We start from the raw sequence: 20,613 nt of genomic DNA, 5'->3' as shown, positions 1-20,613 counted from the left end.
CGGGTTTGTTACCCAAGCTCTGGTCATGACCATCACCTACAGCCTCTTTTCCGCCTTAGTGCTGGAACAATGAGAGAGCTGGTAGTTCTGTGGACATGGAAGGTCAATAAAGTAGATGGAATTTCCCAGTTTTCAAAAATCTGTTTTTCTTCAAATACATGATTTTTCTGAACCTAATGGTTCTGTGGTGACAGCTGGTAGGTTTCTATGGTGGCCAGGAAATCAAATTAATGCCACACATTATCCTGTACTGTTCTGGGCATGTAGCCTTCCTGGCATCATCGGGAAGTAAAGACAAGAGAATGACCCACTCAAATTCAAACTCAGTATTTTAAGTTTTAATTTCATAAACTTTGTGGATGCATCACACAATTTTTCCTCTCTGACAGCCTTTAGTCAATTTCACTGCCCCTTTTTTCCTTTCGCACTATAGTAACCACTATAATTGATAATATAATTTGATTAAGTTGTATTTCTAACTCTTAAAAAATGTTTTTCATGAATAACACGTGAATTATTTCATATTTTAGTACTCTTTAATTGGATTCTTATGTAACGATTTCTCTAAATTTTTGTTCTTTGTCACATTTGAAATTTTATTAAAGCTAACAGCATATTAAAATCTGAGAAGAATAGATTTTTATACATCCCCACATCACATATTGTTGTAACAAGTGCTAAAACAGGAATATCAAGCTTCTTAAGACTAAAAATATTTCCACTCAATGAACAATTATTGAGCATAAATGATGTGTTACGTGGTATGACGGGGACTGAGAGAATACAGATTTTAAGACATGATCCCTATTTTAAGAAACATACAGTTCTCAAAGAGGTACCAAACACAAACATATTAAGGCCTCAGAGAAGTGTGGTATCCAATATGCAAAATAAAGAGGTGGACGAGAGCCCCATGTTTCCACATGTAAGATATATACAGGTATATTTAATATTTGTTGTATATAGTAAATCCTCATTAATGTCTTACGGAAAGCAAAAGGACATATAACAAAACCAATTTTGCCACAGGTAACTGGTATAAACAAGAGCTAATACTATCTCATCAATGTTATAACAAAATGATGTTGAATTAAATGACATTATTTGAGGACCTTCTGTACATAGATTTAATTCCTTAGCAGTACATCATAAGTAATGTATTCATTTTGCCCTTTATTATAAGTAATTATGATATAATAAGCACAACTTGTCTCTGAATCAGTTCTAGCTACTTACTCTGTAGCATCTTTGCCACAAACATTTCCATGGCACAATTAATTGGCCATAGGTATTTGTTTCCATAAAAATGACAAAATAACTGGTTGACAGTTTGGGGTGTTTTTTGTATGTTTATTTGGTTTCATTTTTCCATTGAGGAATCAATCAACCAAGTTTGGCTGATTTAATGTATTTAAGCCAGGTGTCAGTTTGGTTTCATTTCTCCGCTGAGGAAATCCTTGCACCTACACCCATAAGTCTTAGCTCTGCCAATGGTCTGTACAGTGATAAGTAGGTATGGTGGTAGTTGTGGTTCTAAAATAGTTAGCATTTCTTCCAAATGATGATGATTTGTCCCAAGAGTTGGTTTCTTATTTTGAAACGCACGTTGTGGGAAGAAAGAGAGGTCAAAGACCCTCTTTTAGGACGCAGATTTAGCTGAACCCACATTTCTCATAGAATAAGCAAAGTGCTTAGCTACAATGCACAAAATAAAATTAATTATTTGAACAGTTTTGCCATGAAACTACACACATTTTAAATAAAGTCACTTTAATTTTGTTATTCATTTTTTCATGTTTCATTATGTCCTTTTATTTGTTGTAATTTCATCTTTTTTCCCCACAGAAAAATTGCCTTAGAGCCATTAGTTATGGGGCAAAAATGCCTGTGGCAAAGATGTCTATAGCAAAGATGCTTCTGGTGAAAATACTGGACATACTTTGAATGTCACAGTCTTATTATACTATAAAGCTACTGTTGGACTCTGGGAAGAATGTGATGATCATAGAGACTAGGGGGTCTGGTTTCCATGGCCTCTGGTCACTCCCAGAGCAAGACAGGGCCCGTGTCACTCTGCTTCGTCTATGGCTATAGCATATACCACAGTGTCTAGCATTCAGATGCACAGCGACTATGTGAGTGAGGAAATAGAAAAATGAAAGAATCAATAAAGAAGATTTGTTGCATGGGTAAAAGTTGATGCTCTCAAAGAAGACCCTGTTTCCTGTGGGGATGCGTTTCCTACAGGGTTCGGGCCTTGCACACTTCCAGCTTAGGTATCTTCACTTCTGAGATCAGACCAGCTCTTCCCAGGCATCCTTACTGCACAGAGTCACAGCCATCATCAAGTGGACCAGCAACTCTACACACACGCGCGCACATACATTTGCATTCCTCCTACTTAGTATCTTGCCAATGTTTCCTTCTCTTTTATTGGAGGACCTTTTACAACAAACACATCAGGATATTTCAGGCCCCTTACACCTGAATCTCCTCTGCATATTCTTATGCTCAGTAGGTAAGAACATAGGTTCCAGAGGGGCAGAGGGGTTGGGGCGGCGGGGGGGGAGGCGGGGGGGGGGGAGACACAGATTTGAATCTTAATCCCAATATTTATGAGATGTTCAAATGTAGGCAACTTTCTTAATTTCTCAAAACCCTAATTTTCTCATATGTAGACTGGTACTAACAAGTACTTCCCTCATATAGTCATTGTGAGGATTAAATTAGATAATTTCTATGTAAAACATTTAGCACACATCTTCAAGAGATAAAGAAATTTAAGCTATAATACCATACAATTCTCTTCATGAAATTGGAGGAATAAATGAGATTACACATTATGAACTGCATGGCACATAGTACGTCTTTAACATTGAGAGAAATTGCAATTAGTTCTGGATTACCAATCTGCAAGGGTCACAGCTTTATTTGATCAAATATGGAATGCTTGCTAATTTCCTCAACAATGTAAAATATCACTTAATAAGCAAACAAACTTTCTTTATAGAATCTACTAAAAACCTTTCCTAACCCAAACACTTCTTTCCTATACTGCCTTGCGAATAGGAATTATCTTTCCCAAATCAGGTCAGTGTGGTCTTCACTCAGAGTATTACTTCAATCGGACTTCCTCCTAGACTTTTCTCCACTCCCTCTTGCATTTTCTTTTAAACATTCTCTAGTCAGCATCGACCACTAAGTTGTTCTACTATTGACCTCACCTCCCTAAAGCTGCTCGTATTGCATTCCCTCCTTCACTGTCTCATGAGAACAAAGATTCTATGATACTCATTTTTGTTCCATGGTAGCTTTGGCACCATGCCTCATTCATAGCAGGTCTCCAGAGGAATCTTTAGAAACAAGTCACCTGAGAACTCCAAACATCGAATTATCATTAAACTCTTCAATCTTCAAGTAAGTTAGGCAGCCCTTCACCACTGCTCTCGTTTCCTATAAAATAAGGCTTGAATTAACCCCTCCATCTCAGGAATTTTTTTTGCCTGCATTGCTAATAACAAATTAAAACATTAATCTTTATTGAGCACCTATGATGTGTTAATGATAATGCCAGAGAAACAAAGACAAGTGAGACACAGCTCTTGCCCTCAAAGAATCAGTCTTGCAGAAGGACACAAATGAATGGAAACATGTGACAAAGTGGTATGGGTGCTGTGACAATTGTCTGTAGATGAGAGTAGCTGCAGAGGGGACGCAGAGGAGGTGATTTCACCTAGAGAGAGTCAGAAAAGGCTTCATAGAGAAGGTGGCGTGAACTGGATGTTTTCATGGGCAGGTGCTCATCAGAATGGGTTGGAAAGAGAGAGGACGGCCAAAGCAGAGGGAGCAGCATTAACTACTTCTGCAGTGTGCTTTGCTGAAGAGACCACTGGGCTTCGCATCAGAAGACCTGTGTTACAATCCTCATCCCATGGTTTGACATGCTGGTAACCTTGGAAAGGGCATAGTGCTTTAATTTTTTAAAAATGATGTTGTAGAGAGAAAGGAAGGGAAAGAGAGAGAGAAACATCAATGTGAGGAGCATCGATTGGCTGCCTCCCGCACGCCCTCTACTGGGGATCGAGCCCGTGTGCCCCGAGTGGGAATTGAACCAGGACCTCTCAGTGCATGGGTGGAAGCTCAATCCACTGAGCCACACCAGCTGGGCTGGTGCTTTAATTTTTTATGCAGACAGATAATTTTTGAGGTCCCTCACAGTTCTGATCTAGCATCAGTGTTTTCTTCCTGTTTAAATCATATTTACTTTGTCACTGTAATCAAGGTGCACCTGCGCAACTTTTATTATGAATTTTTCTATTAACTTCTGTTCCAAAGATCTCAATCCGCAATCTGCAATCCTACCAACTGGTAGCTCTCTAAAGTCCATGAATGTCTGCTATGTCTCTTCTCCTTAATCTGTGAGGTTACCCATCAGGGAGGAAACTAATCGGAAGTATCACCCCCCTCTCCTTAGCTCCATGCAAGGACATCACCAGTAGTCTCATCCCTACTCTACTCCTCAAAGATCTCAAGGTAGTTTTTTCTTTTTTAAAGAGGAAAAAAAGCTAAGGGAGTTTGCTCTACTGTAATCCAAAAGAAAGAAAAACTCGAGAAGGCTGATGTTCATTGTCACCATCTTTTCATCACATGTAAGTTTAAATGCCTCTAGTGAATGGATGAAAAACAATAAGGTGCTGAAAAAATTAAAGTCCATCAACCAGCATGGCAACTCTAATCAGGACGAGAGCATCATTAGGCAGCGTCTGGGGTTTCAGCACACAACTAAGCTGTGCAGTACTTTCTGCTACTAACAAATGCCCCTTCCCCCAGACTATCTCCACTGCCTAAAACTGTGCCCTCTGTTCATATGAAGAGCAATTGTAACAGAGAAATGAAAATCTTAGTTTCTGGAATCCAAAAGGACCGAATTCCAATATCAGTTCTGTCATTTACAAGCTATTAGGATTTATTTTTGTTATAGGTTATACACACTTGTATAAATGTCAGTATTGTTCATTTAAACACTTAGAAGCAAAAGATTTTCTGTTTAAGCTTTGTAAAGCACCTGTTTTAATCTGAGCTATTCATCTTGTTATTTTTATTTTATTCAGTTATAATGAGTCTGTTTAAAAATGCAGTTTTATAAGGAGCTAATCATAGTATTTCTTACTCTCAACAAACACTCTCAAACTATAAAAATAATTATTGACATCCTCAGTTAAGATTCTAATTTTTGAAAGAGCACTGTTCTTATTATTCAATTAAATGTGTTATATAAGTAAACCCTGATTTCAATTTATAACTTCTAATCTTAATTATTCAAATTTCTGAGCTCAGTGAACTGCTAAATCATAGTTCCAACTAAATAAAAATAATCAGTATCCTATAATCTGTTCCATTCTTAAACAATTTTCTTTTGACTTTGTTATTTTCTCTGCCTTTGCTATTGAGACTTTATAACACACAGAAAAGTGGGCCTAGAAAAGTGATCATAGACAGTGACTATTGTGTGTGGTTGTTTTTTTTTTATTTAATTATAAACCAGTTTTTTAAATTAAGTAACTTTTTGCCAGAAAATTTTTAATAATATTATTTATTTATTTATTTTTGTATTTCTGCCAAGAGAAATCAAGGAAAATATCTTAGGATTCTTAGATGTGCAAAAAGAAAGTCATTTCATATATGCAAAGTTGTTTGGTTACAGGCTTCTGTAATGAGAAAAAAATACAGTCACTTAATAAGTTCAGAACTGGATTTGCCTCTGATTTGGAAAGGGCCCATTTCTTCCCAGCTTTGCTTCTTGCTTTGTGCCATATGCTGGATGGTGTAGTAACAGGTGGTTTTATTGCTTTCATTTGGTTCCAGCCTGAGACAGGCTGCTTTGTTCTTTGGGTTTAAATATTCCGTAAGTTTGAACATGCTCTTTGAGAGAAGAAAATGGTGTTGAGAACACAATTAATTCATGGTTGTAAAGGCATCATAGTACACCAAGTTTTTGTCCTAGCAAGCCCCTCTCGCCCTACCACTCACCAAATCACTTGGTCAACTGCAAGCAAAATGTTCAAGAAAATTAAGAACTCAAATCACATGGCTAAAGATTTAGAGAAACAACCAAATGAATACTGAACCATTAAATGAGACTTCACAAATAGGATAATAAAAGCAGATAGCCAAGAGTATTTTCACTTCACTTGGGTATAATACAACTATAGTGTTAGACAGAATATCAATGTCATCTATTTCTTCATCCTCAACTTCTCTCCTCAAACCCCTGCAATCTTGCTTGTGTTCCAGCACCAAAAAAAACTCTTACGAATTGACAAAAACTTTCCCACATTTGAACACAATGATCTTCTCCTTGATTCACCCTGCTTTTCATGCAGCATTTGACACACTTGCCAGATAGGAATGTTCACCAAGGTCTGCCCCTGTTGTTATACAATATTTATCTGAGTTTTCATCTCATCCAACTTCTATTTTCTAAGTAAATGCCCTAGTATCACTCCAGTACCGACTCTAAAACAGAAATAATCATCTTGCCTAATTCTAGCCATCATTTGCTCCAGCCTACTGTATATGCTTATTAAGGGAATCCAATTTTTCATGTACATTCTTCGTATGTGTTATGAACACCCAACATCCTATTTCTAGTCCTTATTACTTTCTTAAGACCATTGATATAATTTCTTAAAAATATTTTTGCCTCAATCGTTTTTTCATATGTCTATTTTTTGAGATTTTTCTTCCTAAAGAGCAATGTTTTCACCATGTAAGTTTGCTGCTCAAGTAGCTTTCAATAATTCTTCTTTACTCTTAAAGAACATTCCAGATCTTCCACCTGCTGTCCTCATCCTACCTTTGTAGCTACCGACCCTACTTCTTCTAAAATGTTTTCTAGCCATGTAACTGTGCTGAACTTATATATAAAGAACCTCCTTTCTTTGGTGTCTTTATGAATGCCATATACTCTACCCCAAGTGTCTTTATTTAATCTATGCTTATTAAAGTCCTAATTAATTTAGAGACAATATTTTGGAATGCCTAGACTGTCCTAAGTGCTGTTAGGTCCTAGGAATGCTGTAGTAAATGACACAAAGACTTGTCTTCATGGAGCCAGATTCTATCAGGGGAAGTGTCAGCCAAAGGCTGTCTATTCCATAAAGTCAAAAATTGTTTTCTTGTCAGTCCTTGAAAATCATCACTCTATTGTCTATAATTCTCCCCCAAAGCTAATAACAATAATTATTATTACTGCTGCTTCTGCTGCTTTCTGTTAAGAATCTCTATACACCAGGAACTATCATAAACTGATTTAATAATTACAATAATCCTGAGAGCTAGACATTTTAACGTTGATTTTACTATTGAGGAAGCCAAGTTTCCAAGTTAAACAAACTCCCGAAGGCTTATACAGCTGTAAACAACAAGAAACTAGGATTATCTTTTTCATCCTTCTCGTCACTTAGTGGTGGGAAGGATGTGCTCAATACAACATTTTTCACTTTACTTTCACTGTTGACACTATTACAAATCTCTGCATTTTCACCCCCTTTGCCCACCTCCCCTACCCTTGACCTCCCTTCCCTCTGGCCATCACCACACTGTTGTCTGTGTCTCTGGGCTATGTATATATGTTCTTTGGCTAATCCCTTCACCTTCTTTCATCCAGTCCCTCCCCTTCTCCCCTCTGACAGTTGTCGGTCTGTTCCATGCAGCTATGCTTCTGTTTCTATTTTGTTCATTAGATTCCACAGATAAGTGACAGCATAAGGTATTTGTCTTTCATCGACTGGCTTATTTCATAATAATCTCAATAAAAATTTGTTGAATAAAATTAAAGAATGAGAGCCGGTAAGGTGAGCGAAAGAAATGGCAGTATTTTGTGTTTTAATCAAGGAAAGTCTGATGTTAAAGCACTAATTTTTCCTCCTGGTCATTCACAGCATAGTCACTCTCTTACTACACAGTTGTCTTCCTCAGGGCCCAGCTCCTCAACTTTCCTTTCCTAAAAGACTGTCCTCCTGCTCAGATGAGCTACTATCTTTTAAATATTTTTTATCTGTGGCACCTATCATAATAATATAATAATAAATACTCATAGCAGCCATTTAAAAATACTTATTGAAGAAATAAATCCATTGAAGCTTATGTTAAAGCATTCTTATTTGCTATAAATCTTTAAAATCCCTTTGTACTCAAAAGTCCTTGCCATTGTCAGTTTCCAAAGGAGTGAACTGCCTTAATTTCTCTGATCATTTTACTTCGAACCTTGCTAACAATAAGCTGTCTCCCTTTTCATCTGACTATAGGTCACCCTTTCAGCAGCCTTCAAGATCAATCCATCAATCAACAAATTTTTATTGAGTGACTATCCCCACCTTCTTTGCTAACTCCTATGATCTCTTTTCATCTGATTTAAAAAGCACATCGCTATCTTGACAATTTTGGAAAAGAGAGACAGTGCCCCATCACCCTGCTAATTCATCTGCTCTTTCATCAAGATCACATGAAGACATTTTTAAAGTTCTGTGTGATTCTGTAAAAATGCTTTGGGCTACTTATTACAAAAAAGGTCAACTCAATCTTTCTGCGTAAGATGCTAAGGAAAAACATTCTGCTGCTTTATTTTATTTCACCTTTCTCAAAGTACCTTAGGATCATGACAGGGAGCTAATTACTAACGTTGTTTCTATCCTACCCCACCCCCCAAACTGCCTCACCTTACCACTGATACAATCTGGAGACTGTAAAGTCTCAAGCTGTTTATATGTAACTTCTTTCAGATTATGCTAACAACGGTATTAATAATTTACATATTATTTTCACATACATTATTGTATTTGCTACTTATAAGCATTCTATGTGAATAGATATTACTATTCTTTCAATTTTATAGATGAACCAACAGCTCAGAGATGGTAAATGATTTGTTCAAAATTGTTCAGCTAGCAATGCAGGTGTTTTGATGTGAATCTAGATCTTTTGGACTCGGAACCTAGAGCTATTTCGACTATATTATGCTGCTCAGTGTCCCTACAGAGGACTTTAGTTACCCTATTTTCTACTGTTAGATTCAATGAACTTAAATCAGATAGAAGTATATAGTGATAAAAATATAAACAATGTATTTTCAAAGAAAAATTTTGAGGTTCAAATTTCTACATCTATATCACTGCTTTTCAGACCAGATATCCTGGAGTTTAGTAGGTGTTATGCATACTGAATTTATGGCCATGACAACAGCTGTCACTACAGGGAGCTCTGGACAATGAATTGGATACATCAAATCTCTCCATCTCTGGACACTTGTCTGCCCAGCCCTCCGGGGTTTTAAGTGTTCTGCCACAGTGCCACCTGGGAAGCTGAGAGGATACACTCCAAACAGTGCATGATTATCTAAAGGTCACTGCTGCTGCTGGTTTTTGTTTTTGTGTTTATTTTCTTTTTTCTTAATCCTCACTTGAGGACTTTTCCCCCATTTTTTGTTCAGATAGAGTGGGAGGGAGAGAGAGGATGAAAGAGAGAGAAACATTGACGTAAAAGGGACACATCGAGTGGCCGCCACCCACACGACCCGACCAGGGCTGGGACAAACTGCAACCAAGGTACGTGCCCTTAGTGGAAACCGAATCTGGGTCTCTCTAGACCGTAGCCGACTCTCTAACCACTGAGCAAAACCGGCCAGGACTTGTGTTTATTTTCAAATATCCTCTTGAAACAAGAAGACTCAAAAGGGTACCAGCATAAATCTTCCTTTATATTAAGTTAAATAAATTCCGTGAACACCTTAAGTATAAGAAACCAATATTAATTAATCAGACAGAAAATCTTGGGTGGAAAGCATCAAGGATCAAAGGCAGTTGGTAGAGCTGGGAGAAGATATGGAACGAATTTAAATTATACTATCGTCATACTGTTGCTTTTCCTAATGACCATGCCTAGGATGCACTTGCTTGCCACGTTTTCCCTGTATGATTTCTATTTATCCTTCCAAAAAAAAAAAAAAACTAATTCTTCTCTCCTTCAGGCTATCTAATGCTACCATAAACCCTGCTTTCTTTCCTTAGCTCTTGGACACAGACGTACATGAGCCAGGATGTGCTAATGCTGTTTCTCTGTGCCTACACAGTACCTGAGCAGATCTTTGCCCTGATTGTATAATGTGTTGGCTACCCACACTTTTTCTGAGTTGGCTGTAGACCAGCCTTGCATAAAATGTTAAAAATAGTTCTCTAGAGGAAAGAAAATTAATATATGTCAGAAAAACTAATCTACATTAAAAAAATAATATCAGAGTATGAATAAGTAAAAAACTTTTTATATTTCTTATTTTTAATTGACAATTGTTTAAATAGTAATATCAACAATATATTTGAGTATGTATGTGTGTGTACATATATGTATGTGTGTATATATATGTATGTATATAGATACATATATATATACACACACATATATATATACCCTTATATATAAGTAAAATGAATGACAGCAATAATACAAGAGATTGAAAAAGGAATTAGGAATATATTGTTATTATTAAGTATTTATACTACCCATGAAGCAGTATAGTGTTATTTGAGAGTGAATTAAATTAGTAAGTATATAGTGCAAACTCTAAGGCAACAAGTAAAAGACTGAGTAAAATTGACACACTATAAAATGAGAAAAATGGAATTAGATAAAATGCTTCATTACCTGCCCCCGCAATAAAAGACATGAATTGTTTGGAAAAAAAAAAAAAAAGTACACATAACAAGGGAAACAAATAGAAACCAGGGGAAATATGGAATATATTAATTCAACTATATAATCAACTTTAATATCAATGGTATAAATGTACCTATTAAAAGACAGAGATTGTCACAATGGATCAAATAACAAGACCCAACTATATATTGTCTACAAGAAATCCACCATTGCCCTGGCCGGTTTGGCTCAGCGGTTAGAGCATCGGCCTGCGGTCCTGAGAGACCCGGGTTCGGTTCCCGCTAAGGGCACGTACCTCGGTTGCAGTTTGTCCCCGGCCCTGGTCAGTTGTGCGGGTGGCAACCACTCGATGTGTCCCTTCACATCGATGTTTCTCTCTCTCTGTTCCTCTCTCTCCCTCCCACTCTACTTGAACAAAAAATGGAAAAATGTCCTCGGGTGAGGATTAAAAAAAAAAAAAAAAAAAAAAAGAAATCCACCATACATATAAAGACACATGTTAATTAAAAGTAAAGGGATGGATAAAGACATACCATGCTAACACTAATCAAAAGAAAGTGAGAGTGGCTACCTTAATTTCAGACAGAGCAGACTTCAGAGTGATAAAAATTATTATGAACAATAAAATACACTACATATTGAAAAAGAGGTCAGTATATCAAGAAGATATAACAACTCTTAGATATAACAACTCTTAGTGTGTATGTGCTTAGTAACAAGAGTATAAAAATACATGAGGCTAAAACTGGTAGCACTTAAGGAAAAAAAATTAATTTACTATTATAATTGGATACTTTGACATTTCTCTATAAGAAATGAAGAGATTCAGCAGGCGGAATATCAGTAAGGCCATAGTTTAACTCAACAGCACCATTAATCAACTGGATTTAATTAACATCTATAGACTAACATCCAGTAATAGCATACTACACATTCTTTTGAAGCTCAAATGGAACATTTACCAAGAAAGACCACATATGGGCCATAAAGCACACTTGAACAGTTTTAAAAAATAGAAACCATACAATGTGTGAGACCACAATGTAATTAAACTAGAAATTAAGAACAGAAAGGTAGTTGGAAAATCCCAAAATATTTGGACATTAAACAGCATGCTTCTAAATGACACATGGGGCAAAGGAGAAATCTCAAGAAAAAAAGATACTTTAAACTAAATGATGCAACTTAGAATTTGTGGAATACAGTGAAAACAGAGCTGCAAAAGAAACCTACATAGCATTTAATGCATATATATATATATATAAAAGGAACTACAATCAATAATCTAAGTTTCCACCTTTGAAAACTAGAAAAATAAAAGCAAATTAAATACAAAGTAAGCAGCAGAAAATAAGTAAAACTAGAGCAATAGTCAATGAAATTGAATGAAAGGAAATCAATAGAGAAAATCAATGAAAACAAAAGACAACTCTTTGAAAAAATCAATAAGTGTCTAGCCAGCCTAAGTAAAAAAAAGAGGTTATACAACATATTAATATCATAAAGGAAAGAGGGAACATTAATACAGATCCCATGAACATTAAAATAATAAAGAAATATTATGAACAACTCACTGTACCAAAATCTGATAAACCAAATAAAATGAACCATTTCCTTGATAGGTGCAATCTGAAGAAATTCACAAAACAAGAAATAGACAATCTCTATTCACAAAATATCTATTAAAGAAATTGAGAACTAAGAATAGATTTACCATATGACCCAGCAACCCCTCTTCTAGGAGTCTACCCCTAAAACTTGAAACCATTTACTCACAAAGATACATGCACCACTATGTTTACTGCAGCATTTTCATGGTGGCCAACACATGGAAACAACTGGACTGTCCTTCAACAGATGACTGGAGAAAATGATGTGGTACATATGTACAATGAAATAGTATGCAGCCATAAGGAAAGAAGAAATACTGTCATTTGTGACAACATGGATGGATCTTGAGAATATCATGCTAAGAAAAATAGACAGAAAAGTTAAGAGCCATATGATTTTATTCATATGTGGGATATAAATCTGAAAGCAACAAATGAACAAACAAGAAAAGCAAACAAAAATCTATATATACAGATAACAGTATGGTGGTTATCAGAGGGAAGGGGGAGGGGGATAGCATAAGGTAAAAGAGATCAAACATATAGTGATAGAAGAAGATATGACTTTTGGTGGTGAGCACACAATGTAATATACAGATGATGTATCATGGAAATGTACACTTGAAACCTATATAATTGTATTAACCAATGTCACTTCATAAATTTAATTTAAAAAATTGAATCGATAATTATTAACATTCCAAAACAGAAAGCACTAGACTCAGATGGGTTCACTGGTAAATTCTACCATATATTTAAGGAAGGAATTATATCAATACTCTAAAATCCTCTCCAGAAGATAGAAGTGAAGAGAACAATCCCTAAATCATTCTATGAGGCCATTATTATCTTAACCAAAACTAGAAAAATACATAACAAGAAAACTACAGACTAATACCTCTCATGAACTAGATGTGGAAACTCTCAATTGTTATGTATATCTTATCATTGTCATCTTCATTGTACTTTTAATAATTATACTATATTGTAATTATCTATACTTCAATACTTCATTAGACTTCAAGGTCGCCACAGGCAAGAATCATGTCTTATTTAATCTTTCTATATACAGTACTTAGCAGGGTATCTGGCACACAGTAGATATTTAATACATATATGTTAAATTGGACTTTGTCAAACTCAAACCCACCAGGTTGGGAGAAATCCTAGGGGTTCTTAAATCAGCTTCAGGAGCTCACAGAATTTTATATATATTAGGTGAGTATATGCTGCCTATAGACAGTTGTTCCTACCTAGATCACAGTTGAATTTATGGAATACAAATAAAAAAATTATGTATCTTCTGCCAGTTTTTAAATTTGATCATTTGTTTTCTTGGTGTTCAGTGGTATGAGTTCTTTGTAAATTTCAGATGTTAACTCCTTATCAAATGTATCATTGGCAAATATCTTCTCCCAACTGGTAGCCTGTGTTTTTATTTTGCTGATGGTTTTCTTTGCTGTGCAAAATGTTTTAGTTTGATGTAGTACCATTTTTTTTTGTTCTTTTGTTTCCTTTTCCCAAGGAGACACATCTAAAAAAAAAAAATATTGCTAAGAGTACTTAGACTTTATTGCCTATGATTTCTTCTAGGAGTTTTATGGTGTCAAGTTTTACATTTAAGTCTTTAATTCATTTTGAGTTTATTCTTGTATATGGTGTAGGAAAGTGGTCCAGTTTCATTTTTTTACATGTGTCTGTCGAGTTTTTACACTAATATTTATTGAAGAAACTCTTTTTACCTCATTGTGTATTTTTGCCTCCTTTGCCATAGATTAATTGGCCATACAAGCATGATTTTATTTCTGAGCTCTCTATTCTGCTGATCTATTTGTATAATTTTAAGCCAGTACCATGCTCTTTTGATTACTAAAGACTTATAGTATTGTTTATTATCAGATAGTACAATACCTCCAACTTTGTTCTTCTTTCTCAAGGTTGTTTTGGCTATTTGGGGGTCTTTTGTGATTCCATATAAATTTTCAGATTATTTGTTCTAATTCTGTGAAAAATGCCATTGGTTGGTTGGTTATTTATTTATTTATTTATATTGTTGAAAGTATTACAGATGTCCTTCCTTTTATCTCTATTGACCCCTTCCTTCCCGCTCCCGCCCCCTTCCTACTTTCCCCAAACTAATGCCTGTGTCCATTGGTTGTGCATATATGCATATAAGCTCTTTGGTTTATCTCTTCCCACCTTCCCACCCTCAAATCCCTCTGAGGTTTATCAGTCTGTTCCCTACTTCCATGACTCTGGATCTATTTTGATTGGCAGCTTATTTTGTTCATTATATTCCACAAATAAGTGAGATCATGTAGTACTTGTCTTTTTCTGTCTGGCTTGTTTCACTCAGCATCATACTCTCCAGGTCCCTCCATGTTATCTCATTGGTACTTTAATACTGAATTGTATCTTTAGATTGTTTTTGGTAGTATAGACATTTTAACAATGTTGATTCTTCCTACCAATAAAAATAGTATATATTTCCATTTATTTGTATCTTCTTCAATTTCTTTCTTCAATGTCTTATAATTTTCCAAGGACAGTTTGTTTGTTTTTCCTTCTTGATTAAATTTGTTCTTAGGTATTTTATTTTCTGTTGCAATTTTATTTATTTTTATTTTTTTCCTCCAATTTTTATTAATTTATTTTGGTTACAGATATCCCCCCCCCGACTCCCTTCTCCTCATCTCGCTCCCCACCCCCCAGCATTGTTGTCTATATCCATTGGTTATGCATACATGCATAAAGTTCTTTGTTTCATCTCATCCATCCCCCCCTGCACCCCTACTCTGAGGTTTATCAGTCCAAACCATACTTCTTTCTATTTTGTTGTAATTTAAAATGAGATTATTTTCTCAATGCCTATTTCTGATAGTTTGTATTTTTCTATTAAGGGGTTAATATCCAAAATATATAAGGAACTCATATGACTTAACACTAAAAATATTCCTTAAAAATGAATAGAGGACTTGAGTAGACACTTCTCCAAAGAGGACATACAGATGGCCAATAGACATATGAAAAGATGCTCAACATCACTACTCATCAAGGAGATGCAAATTAAAACTACAATGAGATATCTCATACCTGTCAGAATGGCCATTATAAATAAAAAACAAGTGTTGGTGAGGATACAGACAAAAAGGAGCCCTAAGTTTCCCTTTCATATATTATTATTTAAATTTTAATAATTTATATATAAATTAATCTTCAAATATATAAATTAATTATATATACAATTAATCTTAAATTGTAGAAATTTCCTTCTGAAGTCAAGTAACAAAATGATAGAATTCTTTCTTTCTAAAAATTGGTAAGAACAGAGCTGGTGTATCCTTATTATATTCATTATCTTTATTATACCTTTCCAGATATCTAGGCTCACAAAAGAAGTCAAATAAAATGCAGTTCCTATTTTCAGAGTATGCATTTGGTTTTAAAGGCCTCTTGAGAGTGGTTTGTCAATTTTCTTTGAAATCAAAGGGTTTATAAAGATTCAGAAGCAATGTACTTGTATAGATTTTGTCCCTTATCATCACAAGAAATAAAGGAAGCCTTCCTCTTGTTTGAGCTATAAATCAAAACTTAGGACTATTTTACCCAACTGCTGTTATGGAATTTGGGCATTTTAAAACCAAAAGAGGAAATACATTTTACATCAATGAGAAGTCATTTTTTTCCTATGTTGATAAAAAGAAATTTAAAGCTTTAAGAGAAATTTTCCCTTGGTGGTAAATACGCCTGGTATTGTCATCAGCAGACTCTGCCCCTATGAGCATTAACCCAGGTTTTTAAAAAAAATTAAAAAAAAAGATGACTGCTTTACATTTCTTGTCTGTTAGAGCCAATGACAGGCATTTTCTTGGAGGGTTTATGGAAAAGACCTAGAGTTCTTTGGACTGCTTAAAACAATTAATTGATGCAATAGGAATGTTCCTTTTATAATATATATGCTTTATTTAAACATAGGATTAAAAAACAGCAAGTACCCCACATAAGGCAAATTGCTTTGGCAATGTGGCATGCATCCTCTAGAAGAGATCTTTAGAAAAACTAAAATGTAACCACTACTAGCTAAAATCTTTGCAGACTGCCCACACTTTTCAACTTTCCCCATATCAAATAGGATACAATTATTGTTGCTGGGTTCCAGCTAACATTCAAATTCATTTAAAATGCAGATTCCTCTCAACTTGCCAATGTCCAAATGTGCAAGCAGTCTAATGAGAACAACCCTTTGGACCAAGGATTTACATAATATCAGAAAAAAGCTTTAGGGATCTTGAGGAAGCTACTTAGATTTAAAAATAAAGCAGGTATGTGGACATGTTTATGTGGGGGTAGATACACGAGAAAACATTTGAATAACCAATCTCAAATCTGAATTTTAGAGACTTAACAATTTAGAATTTTTTAACCTCTCAATTACAGTTACATTTTAAAATTTTATTTTTTCCCATCATTCTTTATCCCTATGCCTTCTTCCAACTCCACCTACCCCCAAGCCCCCACCATCACCACACTGTTGTCTGTGTCCATGAATCATGTTTTAATAATAGTATCTCAAGGTGTTCTAACATATACTATCACTATAAGATAAGCAAAGGTTTTATCCCCCCTTTAAATATGAAGAGACCGAGGGTTGGAGTGGTTAAGTACCTTGACCAAGTTCAGTGAACAAGTGATGGAGTTGGGGCGACTATTCTTATTGTTTACCCCTGATTCAGGACTCCTTTTGAAATCTCAAGAACTTCAACTAATTTTCACAAGCTTTGCAAGAAAATATTTTCCCACTGAGTTAATATTGGAGTAAAAACTTAAAACAAGATTCATTTCTTATAAAAACTGGCTTCAAAATTGAAACCCTAAAGCCACAACTCTCCCTAAATATTCCCTTCTGCTCCTCCTACTCCTCCAGCAGCAAAGTGTTGGCAAAGAGTTGCTTATGCTTGCCAAAGAACACCCTTAAAGGAGCAGCCCGCTAAGCCAAAAAACAGTGATTGTTAGGGCGGGGGGAAGAGTGGTCTGTAACCAGCCTTGCATACGCCTGCAATTTTGAAAGATTTTGGAAGTGTCACTGAATCATGTTTCACTAGGTTCAAAGTTGAACATGGAATAGCAAAGAGTACAGTGAAGCCCATTATACAATAAATTACTCATTCATTCATCCATGTATTTATATATGTCTTGAGTTTCTACTATGTTCTGGGAATGTTGAATATGATAGGTTCAAAAGGGTCAATGCTAATGTCTTACTGTTTAAACAACTTTTAGGAATCTTGGAGACCAGTATGAAAGACAGGTGTCACAGTAAGGTAGGGTATGATAAAGGTGGAAAGTTCTGTGGGAGTCCACAGAGGATGCACATAGCCCAGACTGGAGTGAAGGGGGTATTAAGAAAAAGGGTTTTCAGGGGGTAGTAATGCTTAAACAATCTTGAAGAATGAAATGATAAATGGAGGAGAGGGGAATATACTCTAGAGGTTTATATTAACATAAAGACAAAGAGAAGGTCACAGTGAGAAAGTATCTGATGCATTCTTTAGACTACAGGGAGTTTACCATAACTAGAAATTGTTGCAAAGGTTAAATTTACAGTTTCTAAATGGAGTCTGATTTCATATACTATACTGCTAACACGGTTGAATTTGGATCCAGAAGCCAATGCAAACTAGGCATGTATGGCACATAATGTTGCTGAAGCAATCCAAGGCTGCACATTTTTCAACACTTTAATGTTTGTAGAACATAAAAGCAACTGCCTGGTCTTCTCTTGGACAAGATGGGTTATTACTCCTTCAAGAAACTGCATAAAAACATACCTCTTTTCTTAAAAAAAAAAAAAAAAAGAAAAGAAAAGAAAAAACAACTCTGGCTAAACTTTTTCGAAGTTAAAGGGCCATTTGTGTGGGAACTAGGAAAGCCTGGGTGCTAATAAATGTTATGAATATCCAAAGTCAGAACTTTCTGAAATGTTTCATCACAATATTCATTGCATTTTTGTAGAGAAAAGCCTTAGCTGGAAGAAGTACCTTACACTAAAAAAATTTTTACAGGGATCCTGGAAGAGTTAATAAATCATTATTGAAAATTGAATACAGCCTGTTACTTGACTCTATAAAGTGGGTAGGAAGAGTGTGACAGTGGGGAAACGAACTCTGGACATTTAGTTCCGCTTCACATTCTGACAGGCAACTTAAGAACAAACTGTAATTTGTGCATAGACCCTTTTGTTAAATCTGCCACTGAAAGTTATAAAAAAGAAGAAAGAAAAAAAAAAAAAGCATGGAGTAACATCTTGGGATTTCTCTGGGCTACTATAATTAACTAGCCCAATAATATTATGTGAATATTCTAGAATATAAATGAAGATTTAAAAGGACACAAAAAGTAGGTTAGTTCTAACTGTGCCATTCAGATACTGTTGATAGACATGAGACATTGAGTTTAGGAACATTTGGAATCCTTTTTAAGAGTACTTTCCAAGTAGGAAAACTATATGATCCAGAAGACAGAGAAGAGGAGACATATATCTCCTATTCCTAGGTGAAAAAGGAAGTATGATACAGGGGAAGATATTTTTAAGTTAGCAGGAGTGGATGCCTATTATAAATATGACATTATTCTGCATAGCTTTTCAAATCTATCCTCTAGATAGTGGTAAGAAAATTTAGGGGCTTGTCAAGCAAGAACAAAATCTAAAACACTTCCTGAATAACATTAAGGACACACATATAAGAACATATAGGCCTTCTATGTAATGAAAGATACTGTCTTTCTTCAGAAGAAATTAGAAAAGACAATTTAAAAAGCATTTCATACCAATAAAAATGAACACACAACAATACAAAATCTATGGGATGCAGTGAAAGCAGGTCTGAGAGGGAAGTTCATAGCACTACAGGCCTACCTCAAGAAACAAGAAAAATTTGTAATTGCCTTTCTAACCCTATAAATTAAAGAACTAGAAAGTAAACAAAAAGAAAAACCCAGAGCAAGTAGAAGTAATAATAAACGTCACAGCAGAAATAAATCACATAGAAACTAAAAAAAAATACAATTCAAAAGATCAATGAAACAAAGAGCTGGTTCTTTAAAAAGATAAACAAGATTGATCAACCTTTAGCCAGACTTACCAAGAAACAAAGAGAAGACCCAAATAAACAATATCAGAAATGAAAGAGGAGAAGTAACACCTGATACCACAGAAATACAAGTGATCAATAAAACATACTACAAACAATTATACGCCAACAATCTAGGCAAATTGGACAATGGACAAATTTCAAGAAACACACAGTCTCCCAAAACTGAACTGGGAAGAGATAGAAAACTTGAACAGACCAATAACAACTAAGAAAATTGAAGATGTAATCAAGAAACTCCCAGCAACCAAAAGCCTACGCCTGGACGGCTTCACAGGAGAGTTTTAGTGAATATTCAAAGAAGATCTAATACTCATTCTACTCAAACTATTCCAAAAAAATCCAAGAAGAAGGAAGACTTCCAAACTCATTTTATGAGGCCAGCTTAATTCTAATTCCAAAACCAGATAAAGATACTACAAAGAAAGAAAACTATAGACCAATATCCCTGATGAACCTAGATATCAAAGTCCATAACAAAATATTAGCATATTGGATCCAGCAAGAAGTATTCACCATGGGATTCATCCCAGGGATGCAAGGCTGGTATAATATTTGCAAATCAATAAATGTGATACACCACATAAACAAAATGAAAGATAAAAAACATATAATTATATCAATAGATGCTGAAAAAGCATTTGACAAAATAAAGCACCCATTTCTGATAAAAATGCTCAGCAATGTGGGAGTAGAGGAGCCACATATCCACATAATAAAGGCCATATATGAAAAACCCACAGCCAACATCATACTCAATGGGCAAAAACTAAAAGCATTTCCCGTAAGAACAGAAACAAGACAAGGATGCCTACTTTTGCCATTCTTATTTAATAGTAATGGAATTCTTAGCCACAGCAATTAGACAAGAAGGAAAAATAAAAGAGATCCAAACTGGAAAGGAGGAAGTAAAACTGTCATCATTTGCAGATGACATAATATTGTACATAGAAAACCCTAAAGACTCTGTCAAAAATCTGCTAGAGCTAATAAATGAATTTGGCAAAGCAACGGGATACAAAATTAACATCAAGGAATCGACAGCATTCTTATATACCACAGAACTCACAGAAAGAGAAACTAAAAAAACAATCTGATTTACCATTGCAGTAAAAACAAAACAAAACAAACAAAAAAACCAA

At 35.2% G+C, this 20,613-nt stretch overlaps 1 protein-coding gene across 4 annotated transcripts in view; it reads right to left on the bottom strand.

The window, feature by feature from the left end:
- DLG2 (discs large MAGUK scaffold protein 2) overlaps nucleotides 1-20,613 on the bottom strand; it is a 1,351,614-nt gene that overhangs the window by 624,803 nt on the left and 706,198 nt on the right. The window lies entirely within an intron of this gene.

The sequence above is a fragment of the Molossus molossus genome, unplaced genomic scaffold (genome assembly GCF_014108415.1).
Source record: "Molossus molossus isolate mMolMol1 unplaced genomic scaffold, mMolMol1.p scaffold_m16_p_13, whole genome shotgun sequence".
NCBI classification, from domain to species: Eukaryota; Metazoa; Chordata; class Mammalia; order Chiroptera; family Molossidae; genus Molossus; species Molossus molossus.
The sequence above is the reverse complement of the archived record's forward strand: the minus strand, read 5'-3'. Positions and strand labels throughout refer to the sequence as shown.